This window comes from Lichenostomus cassidix, chromosome Z (genome assembly GCF_008360975.1).
Source record: "Lichenostomus cassidix isolate B80296 chromosome Z, HeHo_3.0, whole genome shotgun sequence".
In the NCBI taxonomy this organism is placed as follows: Eukaryota; Metazoa; Chordata; class Aves; order Passeriformes; family Meliphagidae; genus Lichenostomus; species Lichenostomus cassidix.
In genome coordinates this window covers 64,548,665-64,560,322 of record NC_139511.1, presented here as the reverse complement: position 1 = coordinate 64,560,322, position 11,658 = coordinate 64,548,665, and the positions used below count along the sequence as shown (strand labels likewise).

Genomic DNA, 11,658 nt, shown 5'->3' with positions numbered 1-11,658 from the left:
TGCTCACGCTCACAGCTGGCTCCTGCCTTGATGCCAAGGCTACTTCAAGCATTTGATTCCAATTTCAGCTACAATAGATGAAGCCTTAGATCCTGAACTGGTGTCAACCGTTGCAGCAACCACTTCTAATAAAGCAATGCAGACCACAAAACTGAGGAGGAAGCTTGTGAGATTGGGAACAAATGTACTGTGATACTCAGATTGGAAGATAACCCCCACAAGCATCAGGCAAGTACAGTGTTGATTGTGTTCACAAAGTATCTTAAAATCTTCATGTGAAGATGCCACTACAGAGATATTAATTTTTTTTAATTATAAAAGGACTTAAACGTAAACATAAAATATTTTATTAAACTAATGTTGCTGATAAAAAAGTTAGAAAAGCTTATGGGTGGATCAGCTTTCCTCCAGGCTCATAACAGAATGTTTTTATCTCTTGCATTAGTTACTCATCATAAATTATATTCTAATTCTGCTCAACCATATTTCTTGTTCCAAACAATTTGCCTTATTTTCACCCCTGCCAACCTAACCTGCCTCAATTTACCTGCCTTCCCAGTAGAATTGTTGCTGGTGCTACTCATTTTTTTGTGCTGACGCTTTTGCTGGCTAGTTTAATAATTTGTTCAGTTGTTTAATATTTTATTAGTTTTCCTCTAAGAGGTATTGTTTTCAAGATGGCTTGCAAAAATGGTGAATTTTTAACTAGGAAAACAAGAAACTTGTATTTCTTTTTTGGTTTTGAAGGACAAGGTTTAAAAAAAAGAGATTGCTATTTAGGACTACTCTGATTAAGATTTTTCATCTTCCAGCTATTTAGAAATGGATCTGAATTGAAGCATTGTAAATCAAAACACTCAGAAAATCAGTCAGCACAGCAGTTCCAATTTCAATTATAATGAATACCCAATTCTAGCCTGTGACTAGACTGTGGAGAGATTTCAAAAAAGTTGTGTGAGAGGGAATTCTCTGGATACTTTAGAAACAAAAGTATGTATTTTTATTCTCATGAGAGAAAAATATGAGAAAATATTTAGCAAGACATAGGTTGAGGGGACCTTAACCTCACAGAGTCTTTGTGGAGGATAATATAGTTTCATAAGTGATTTCTTTGGAGATCAAATTCTCCATTTAGTTATTTGCACAGGTGAATGTGACGCTGTGAATTTAAGGCCAGAATTGGGCTTGCAGAAACATTATTGTTCTTGATGAGTCACAAAAATTAAGTTAGCTTGATCTTTAGATCATATTGCATGTGGGGAGTAATACTTGGAGAAGCCATCTTTTTGCTAAGACTTGTATTTGATTCTGAGCCAAGATAAGCATAAATTACAAAACTGTTAAAGATCAAGAGGCAATCATACTAAAGAGTTCTTTTTGACAGACAGACAAAGAGGAAACTGTGACTACTGTCAGATTAATTAATTTATTTGAAATTTGGTAGGAATCACTGCTCTGTCTGTACCAGATTCCTGTTTAACTCACTGCCTTCACACAAAGGCCCCAAAGCTGACTTAATTCATTCTAAATCATGCTGCTCTGAAGCAGAAAAATGAAGACGTAACATGATTCAGTTTAATAACACTTCTGTCTTCCCAAATGTACTCATTTCTGTAGTCAAATGTGTAATAAGAGACTTGGCTGAGCTCCCAGGCTTGCTGAGCACCACAAGAACATGATACAAATCAGTCAATGCCATAACAAAGAAATGTATAATGATGCAGTGGATACCCCACAAACCTCCCACAAAGAACTTTTGCCTTGAGTTAACTGAATTCCTGAACAAAAGAAATACAGGGCTTCAGAGGAAAAGCAGAGCCAAGTATCTCTGTGCAGTGTCTCCATCTAATCATCAGAATGACTCTGAAACAATTTTACTTAAAGTGCTTTTTAAAATTTGGATTACTTTATTTAAATCAACAGGAAAAACTTCCATTATAAAGACTGCACAATGCAGTCATGTGAATGCACAATGCCCTTCTCAGGGCATAAAACCCTGATAAAAAGACTCAGAAGCAGAGTCAAATCTTTCCCTCTGCTGTATTACTGAGCAGCTATCCCAGTAGGCTCATATAATGGTTTTAGAACAGTATGTATCAACCTAAGATGAGTATGTCTTCATATCAGACATGACAGATGAGATAGCATTTTTAAAAAAGAAGGAAGAAAAATATTCCATCAGTATAAGGGGGAAGGGGTTGCTTTCAGACAATTAAAAGACCAGTCTGAAAAAGCATTTAGGAGTCTAGCGTGTGTCCAAGGTATATAAACTGGATTAGCAATTTACAGTTCCTAGTTCCCTAATTAAACAGAAAGACCATTTATTTACCAACAGTGAACTTAATAATCTAGAATATTGCCCCTAATTTACCCCAAGATGTTTTTGGCTAGTAGTGCCCAAATGACACTCAATAGTGCACACTTGAATTTCCCAAACAAGGTTATCTGTTGTGCAAATTTTGTGAGTGATCTAACAGCAGGACTAGGCTATGATCATGGCTCCTTCCTATCCACAGCTCACCCATGGCAATTCCACCCACCTTGACTGAAAACATGCAACTGGTGAAGCTGATTCCACCAGTCTTTGTGCACTTCAGCTCACAATGCACATTCAGGAATGGCACCCTGTGGTTCAGCAATGCTCTGGATGTACTGCGTATTTCCCATGAAAACCAGAGTTTGTGGGGCCCCTGTTTGCCAAAATGCAAACTAACTTTCTCCTGAGTGCATTAACAATTCCAGGGAATGTAGCCAATTGCAGGAAGTTATTTATGGACATTTTTAGAATATGTAGCACTGAGACTAGGACTCACACTTCTCGCACAAATGCTCTCACCACTAGGCCATTACCAACAATCAGGGTCTCTCCCCATCTTTTAAAAGAATAGAATAACCAGTCTGTCACACCAAATGAAAAACCTCAGTCAGGTGTGGGTTTGAGACTGTTATCAACATTTTTATTCAAGTATCTGGTGTAGTGTTGCAGACAGTGCCCAGGTCTTGAAGGAAAATGGCTCTTAAGATGTCTTTGTCCATCACAGCTCCTGTTGGCCAGTGTAAGTGTCCTTGTCTTCTTTGTACTAACTCCAGTGAATGCTGTTCTCAAGGGTGTGACTCACAGAGATTTTGCTGCACTCTCCAATTAAAGGTTTCAAAGTCTGATTCCACATTATTAAGTCATTTCAACCACAGAGTAACTGTTAAGTGAACAAAGTAAAGGTTTGGTGGTCATCACTAACTTTTGGCTTAAGATTTTTGGCTTATGGTGGTAGAAGATTTCTTTAGTCACCATTTCCAGGGAAATGTGCTACCCTGGATGGTTGGGGCCCATTAGCTGTTCTGAGTTGGGTCTAGAGAAACAAATACACACTTATCTAAAGCCCCTGTACCTCTGACCTTAAATACAGATCTGAAAGTCTCTGGAGAATAGATGAGCACTAGAGAAGTCCAGCTAATGGTGCTTTTTTATCTAACAGGAAATACTGAAAGAATGGATTTGCTGTAACAGTGGTTCTTTATGATTTAGCTGCAAACAAGAAGATAATGTCAGGAAAATGAAAAGTTGAAAGCAAACAGTAGCATTTTTTAATCAAGACAATATAGGGACTGGTCACATTTTCAGCAGTCTAAGGCAAATGTGAATTCCTTATTTATGCATCAAAGAATATATAAAATTTAACTACAGACATTAAATACTCCATTTAAAAGAACACTTCATAATATATTCCTTTTCAGGTGTAACTGTTGAGAGCCTAAACATTCCTTTCTGTGGGACTGCTCTACTTAATTCTTTAAACTTACTTTACACCACCTATGGTGCTGTGGCAAATGTGAACACAGCTGTGGGTGGCAAATGGTAGAGGGTTTTTCAGTTTATTTGAAATATTTGACACTTTTTGTTAGCCTTGGTCTTCAACCCCCCCAAAAGTGAGTGAAATGGATGATCTTAGGGTTACTGACTCATATTTCCTATCCTCATGATATTAAAACAAAGTAAGAGCAAATATGGAGAAATTAAGAAATACCTTGGGACCAATTATAAGTTGGGGTGCCTTCAAGAAAAACAATGATGTAAAAAAATAAGTAATTCTGTTTCATTTTAGAGTCTGGCTGCTGGGTGGTTTTGAGTGAAATCTTTCTCCTTAAGCTTAGCAGCCAATAGGAAGGTAGCAGCTGGAGTATTTTTGAATAAATACTTTTAAAGGACTACAGACTTCTTCATCCTTGGCAAAAAACCCCATGCCTGCATAAGTGGGCAAAACACAGGAAATTGGATTGTTATGGGGATTATGAAGTCTGCATTATGAGCCTGCTTTCTTTACAGAAAGACAGAGCACAATTCAACCCCTACAGCTCTGCCTATTGTAGGCATTTGCCCAAAACCTCAGAAGGGAGCATAGCACAGTCAGATCTGTGTTAAAGTGTTTTTCCCACTGCTTTTCTGCTTTTGCTGCCATCAATGGTTATCTTCCAAAGAGGGCTCCACATCAAAGCTAATAAAAGATGCGCCTGATTTGCAACATTGAGAACCTCCCAGGAGAGACATTCCACCTTCTCTTTGAGCAGCATGTTGCAGTACTGTAATGCCATCCCAGTGGAGAAGTTTTTCTAATCTCCAGTCTGAACCTGTTAAACTTTAAATTGTGTGCTGGCATCTTTGTTCTGTAACTTGCCACTACATGAAAGAGCGCAGCTCCGTTATCTCTGTAACTTCTTTAAGCCATCATGGGCAGAAAGCATTTTACCTTCATTTTGGAAATCAGAATGAACAGATGATTTATTCTCTCTGGAACAGCAAATGAAAAAATGTCTCTCTCATTGAACAGAATCGTATCTGAAGGTCCTTGTGCCTCTTCTCTAGAATGGGCTACTTCATCTATGTTAGGAACCTAGTAGCAAGAAAAGATGATTTGAAGTGAAATATTTTGCTGTGTGATCCCAGGAACAAGGACTTTAAAATGAAATATTATGATGGATTTTTACTTCCTGCCTTATGTATCCAAAACACATTTTCAGAGTGAGGACTGCTCTCAGTGATGCAACCAAATCTGGCCCTACAGACATGACAGAAGCACAAAGATACTGTGACATATTGGGATATCAGTAGTGCATAGCAATGCAGTATTTCAATTTGAGAGTAATTTTGTCTCTCATGAACTTTCTGGTTATTTCCACTCAGGGCAACTGTCATGGTTTAACCCCAGTCAGAAAAACTGCCCCACACAACCACTCACTTATTCCCCTGATGGGATGGAGGAGAGATTTGGAGGGGTAAAACGGAGAAAACTCATGGGTTGAGATAAAAACTGTTTAGTAGTAAATCAAAAGCTGTGCATGCACCAATTCCCATGGGCAGGCAGGTGTTCAGTGATTGCCAGGACAGCAGGGCTCCATCACATGTAAAACAGCAACTTGGAAAAACCATCTCTCCAAGCATACCCCTTTCCTCCTTCTTCCCCCAGTTTTGTGTGCTGACAGTGGTGCCATATAGTATGGAATGTCCCTGTGGTCAGCTAGGGTCAGCTGTCCTGGCTGTGTTTCTTCTTAACTTCTGTGCCCCTCGCTGGTGGGTGGGGTGAGGAGCAGAAAAGGCCTCGACTCCGTAAGCTTTACTCAACAGTAGCTAAAACATCCCTGTGTTATCAGCACTGTTTTCAGCACAAATGCAAAACATAGCTCCATACCTGTTACCATCAAGAAAATTAACTCTGTTCAGCCAAAACCGGCCCAGGAATGGAACAGGTTTGTGGGAGGTTGGGGCATTTTCTCCATTCGGTTGGTAAGAAACTAAAGACCAGATACTTAAGAGACAAAAGATGTAGCGAAGGTGTGGTGGGGGGAGGTGGACTCCTGGCCGCTGGTAACTTATTTGCTTGCTGGGCATCGGAGGGGGAACAGGGAAGCTGCTGTCTCCCTTTCACTGCGACCGCAGGAAGTCCAGCTCTGCACTGCTGTTTCTTCCTTGCTGAGGAAGGAGGGAAAGTGACCTTCCATTTGGGAAAAACCACGGGATTCCGACCCTCTTTCCCTCCCAGAGCATGTATCTCCCTGGCTGCACTCACTAGTGCTGTGGAGGTTCCCCGCAACCCCCTCCTGCCTGCTGAAATGCAACTGCTGAGTTTTGCCACCTTTTGCTTGCTAGCCCGGGTGAGCCAGCCCTGCCGTTCCAGCCCTGCCACTCCAGCCCTCTGCCCTGAGCTCTCCTGCTGCACTCCGTCCCGCCCTCCAGCCCGTCCGCCATTACTGCCTGAGGGGAGCTCGCCCACAGCGCCCCCTGCAGGCGCGGGGAGCCATCGCCCCTGCCCAACGGCGCCCTCTGCCGGCTGTGACCGGAACTGCACCGAAGGGAAGGTGCCTGGCAGCCCAGAGGAAGCTGCCGCTGAGTTTGTGGTTTTGTTTGTTGTTGCTAATGTTGTTGTTGCTTGTTTGCTTAGTTAGAGATACTAGTACATAACTGGTTGTTCTTTTTCCATATCTTCAGCTGAAAGCCGCTGATTCAAAGTTATAATAATTCGGAGGGAAGGGACGGGGTCATATTCTCTATTCTAAGGGAGGTTCCACCTTCCTTAACAGACACCTGTCTTTCAAACCAACACAGTTTTTGGTGCCCAACATGGAGCCTGAGGGCATTGGGAGAAAAGGGTGCAAAAAGACTAAAGGTTTCTGGGTAACCTGCTTTAGTGTGCAGAACGTAGAAAACTCACTGAGTGGCAACATGTTGTCTAGCATACTTGGTTCAGCTGGCACATACTCATGGCCCTATTTTTCCCATTCGCAGCTCCCTGTCTAAACATGTGTCCTATAATTAAGGCTACTGTGGCTGTTATCCAGTTTGCACAATCAAGGATCAGAGCAGTTTCCATCCTACGAGGTGTAAATACATTGACTTCCAACTCAAAATGCAGAGCATGTAATTCTTCCTAACACTTTTTGGAAAGTGCTTCTGTTACACTGAGTGATGAGAGAATCCCAGCTTGAGGTGAAAGCGTCTGTGTTTTGGACATTGCTCCAGCTGTATATATGTTGTTTATGTGTGCACATTTTCAGGAGAAGGCATATTAAGGGCTGTAAGACATTACTGCAGTAGGGCCCATACACTGAATAGCAGCACTGTCTACTCCAGGGAACTGTCGTCTCCTCTTTACAAGCCCATTACAGTCCATCTGCTAACACTGGCTCCTCTAAGATGTAAGGGAACAATTGACTCACTGAAAGGTCCATCCAACAAACCCCTAGCTGCACGCACTGCATGCAAGAGATGTCCCTCTGGGACTAGCCATAAACTCTGTATCATGTGGGCTGTGATATTAGAATTGTATTCTGCTGCTCCCTCAGCAAGTCTCTCATGTGCTGTTCACCAAACAATGTCTGATATCCCTCTTCCCCCCTGAAATTATGATCCTGCAGAGAAAGAAAAACATAGTGAGAACTCATTCACATCAAGCTTTCTATGATGATACTGAAGGCACAGGACAAAAAGCCTTTTCCTACTTGAGCTTTAAAACATTTTTTCCAGTTTTAGTGGGAGAGAATTCAGCAACCATCAAGAGAAGCAGACAGAATCCTTGGTGCCAAAGTGAAGTGTCTGTGTTCTCAAGATCTTAACACTCCTGAAGAGAGATGTGAAATAAGTCTTCTGGAGATGTCATCAAGACCACAAATAGCTTGAGAAGAATTAAGTAAAATTTAAAAATAATAGACTACAGGTGGCCTGTGGGAAGACCCCCAGTACACAAGGAATATGTGTTTGGCTTATACCAAGAAGCCTTGCAGCTGTGTTTTCAATATAAGCTGAAGTCTGGGATGTAACAAGATTTAGTTAGATGGCATGTAAAATGGAATGATAGGAGTTATAGCATATAATTATATGATTAATTCAGCAAACTTAGCTGCATTAGACACATTTTTCCCCCACTGCACTGTTAACGCTCTGTAAATAATATAAATCTAAACTTATAATACAATATCTATGTTATGGGTAAAGGGTCATCTGAAAGAGAGGCAGGATCAAATACCAAAACAGAGCAAAATTGCAGATAATTTCAATCTCTGACTCCTAATTTTTGAAAGCTAAGCACATTTGAAACAGCATTACAAAGGCTGAACATAATCAGTATATTTTGTACAAACTGTCATATTTGATTCCTGTCTTCAGGAACAACTAACACAAGCAAGGATTTAAAGTTTGGCAACTGTGTGCCCTGTATTCATCCCCACAGACCCCAGAAGGATAATTCTTAAACCTACAAACTGTCTTGTGCAGCCTCTTTCTTTTTTTTTTTTTTTTTTGCCTGAAAGGCTATCCAATTACTTAATGCTGTGCTGGGAGTACCTGAGGAAATAGTAAAAAGAAATACAACCAAGAGCCACTGTGGTTTGACTCCTCTCCAGATACTTTGAAAATATTTTGGCAAAAACAAGATTTTAAGTAAAACTGTTTCCTTTGGTAACATACCGAGTACTGCAGGTTTTACATTTTTGTACTTAGTATGGAAGGCCAAAAAAAAAAACAACCCCTTGTGTGAGAAGGTTGTATACGTGGTAGTAATATTGGTGTGGAAGAAAGAGAGAGCAAAGCAGGGGTGAAGGGGGTGGGGAATTTGAACAAGATGCAAAAAGAAGACAAGGAGACAGCATAATACAAATATCTATTTTCTACTGGTAGAATGAACTGTACAGTTCTGAAAGAAGGAAAATATCTTTGGGTACTTTTGACTTCTGCTCAATTCGATGGTTTGTTCATCAAAGGATGATTGATGAAAGAGAAGAAAACCATGATTTCTTTTACCCTATTTGTTTGTCCTGTGGTGTTAATGAGGGAGCTCTTGAACAGACAAGTATAAATTGGATTACTTTTTCTTAAAGGAGATTCCTTAGAGTACTTATTACATTTTCTCTCTGAAGTTTTTTTTAAGAATCAAAAGAAGTGCTGTGAAAAGCTTGCTAAAGGCACTGTCCATACTGAGTGTTCTAAAGTCAAGAACATCCCAGGCTGCACCCAGAGCCCTGTGGGCAGCAGGGGAGGGAGGTGATTCTGCCCCTCTGCTCTGCTCTGGTGAGACCCACCTAGAGCACTGCATCAGCTCTGGGGTCCCTGCACAGGAGGGACATGGACCTGCTGGAGTGAGTCCAGAGGAGGCCACCAGTGTGAAGGAGCACCTCTCCAATGAAGAAAGGTTGATCAAGTTGAGATTGTTCAGCCTGGAAAATAGAAGGCTTCAGAGTGACCCAGTTGTGGCCTTCCAGTACCTGAGGGCAGCCTGCAAGAGTGATGGAGAGGTGATATTATAAGAGCATGGAGTGACAGGACAAGGGGTAATTGTATCAAACTGATAGAGAATAGGTTTAAATTAGGTATTAGGAAGAAAATCTGTATTGTGAGGGCGGTGAGGCTCTGGCAGAGGTTGCCGAGAGAAGCTGTGGATTCCCAATCCCTGCAAGTGTACATGGCCAGGCTGTATGGGGCTCTGAGCAACCTGATCTGGTGAAATGTGTCCCTGCACATGGGTGAGCTTTCCAACCCATAATTATAAGGTCTGTGAATATTTAAATTAATTAAACAAAACATTAATACCCTTGCCTTTCAAGACTGGTTACTTTCTTTAGAAAATCCTTGTGTTTGTTTGGCTGCCACTGATTCCAACATGTCTCTTACACTTGTTTCCATGCTGTCCTGCTCTGAACACTTCGTTCACAAGTAGCATAACAATTGGCATTCAAGAGAACAGTGCTAAGTCATTCTCATTATTCACCATAAGCAAATTAGCCAGATAAGCATAATGTAAACACTTTTCTTAAGCTGTTAATCTCCAAATACAAAAAAATTATAACTCCTTTTAACAGCCTTCAGGCAGTTACATATTTATGTGTTACTTTCAAGTTTTATTCAATTTGTGAGAGGGTTTCTTTAAGCCTGAATTGCTGCTTTTTCCTCTAGAAATGTTCACCTTGTCACAATGGGTCAAATTCTTTCCCCTTTGTATGGAAATGCAGTGTGTTAATGACTTTTCACATCACAACTTTTCCTCAGAAGAGCACTTACTTTTTTGTCCTGAAGCCACTTGTTACTGGGAAGGACTCAAGGAAGCCATTCTTTAAAAGTAACTGTAGGATGGAAGTCAGTTTCATTGGGATTACCACAGGTGCTTACTCACACTTTTGCCATCTGTAGCGATGTGGAAGTATTGTACTGTAAGTTACCAACCCTACGAGGTGTGAGCTTTGAAGCTGTCAGAAGACAAGGCTGCAAATCAAAAAGAAAAAAAGGAAGAAAGTATAAGTAATGAGTGCATGGAGATGTTGCAGATTGGACAATTGAATTCTTTTGGGAAGCAAGTCTCTGGAGGGATGGTGTCAAGCAAGAGGCAGACAGAGCACACTGATACAAGGCTTTAAAGAATTGTAATGGAGCTGAGTTTTGATACTTGAAAGGCAGAAGGACTGATTCACTTAATGAATGTATTTCAAATCATAGATATGATTTCCATTTGAACAAAGAGTTTGGATTGATTCTTATTTAGCTGAACCTGTCAGAACTAATACAAAATTAAATCTGAGGTGCTTTTCAGAGGGAGAAAAATGAAACAATGTGTAATGTCCAGTTACTGGCAAATTGGCTCTTTCCTGTACCATGCTAATTCATTTTTCTCAGATGCTGAGCTTCATTGTTCTTTGTACCTTGTTGAATTCCTAAGTTATTGCACACTGAAATCAAGTATGTTTAACCATATCTGTGTAGGCTACTTCTAACAGTTCCCTAATATGCCCTGTTTATAAACAAATGCTTCTGCTATTTGAGCCTCTTCAGTTTAAGTGCTTATTTTTGTTTTGTTTGTTTGTTTACCTGGGAAATCTGGACTTGCTGTTATAGACAAACTGTGTTGGAGGGGATAATAACCTCACATAAGTGACAGTACAGTAACATTGACTGGATCCATGCCCTGAAATGCAGTCCAGATTTTTCCTTTGGTAGTCAATGGAAGGAAAAAGGTTTTTGATATAACTATTCTTTGAAGGCTACCTTAAGTGAAACTTAACTTCTTTAGGTGTTTAAAATTGAAATCCCACTTTACATAGCTGTCTTTCTGGACAAGGTTACAAAATAGCCTCAAACTTAGAGCTACCATTCTGTTTTCTGTTTGTGAGACACTTGGATGTGGACTGAGACCAGTTGATTTTGTTAACAAGTACCTGAATAAAAAAATGTGCCCATTTGGTAAAGGACTTCAGGGAATAGCACTAGTTCAAACAGAGAAGAGTTAATGTGTGAGAAAACAGTGTTTTCAAAAATCCAGTACATGTGGGTCAGTTGTTCCGTAAACGATGAGTGTGTTCCATTAAAGTGTCATGCCAGGAAGCTTTAATTTCTACACCTAATTCTTTCATGATCTGAAGCCAATTTTTAAAGTGTTTGTGTAGTGTCCTCAAAAACAAAGCATTGATGGAGAAATTCCCTGGATTATTTCTGTAGTGATCTGTTCTAGTGGTTTACAGCATGCTGTGGAGAAATGAGGGAATTCTTCCTGGAATCCTTTGGTTTTTTTAGTCATCTGTGTAACTATTCTGAAATTAAATGAGACTTTTAGCTCTTACTGTTGTAGTTTAGATTAACTATCTCCTTGGGATTGTCCTAGAGGTCCTTACAGTCATCATTTAGAG

At 40.3% G+C, this 11,658-nt stretch overlaps 1 long non-coding RNA gene across 1 annotated transcript; it reads right to left on the bottom strand.

Annotated features, from left to right (window-relative positions):
- Positions 1–2,931: 2,931 nt before the first annotated feature.
- LOC146425095 (uncharacterized) lies at positions 2,932–4,811 on the bottom strand. Its single transcript, XR_014846948.1, has 2 exons — positions 4,746–4,811; positions 2,932–3,526 (listed from the first exon to the last, which is right to left on the bottom strand). It is a non-coding gene; the product is annotated as an uncharacterized LOC146425095 (long non-coding RNA).
- Between the last annotated feature and the right edge of the window lie 6,847 nt (positions 4,812–11,658).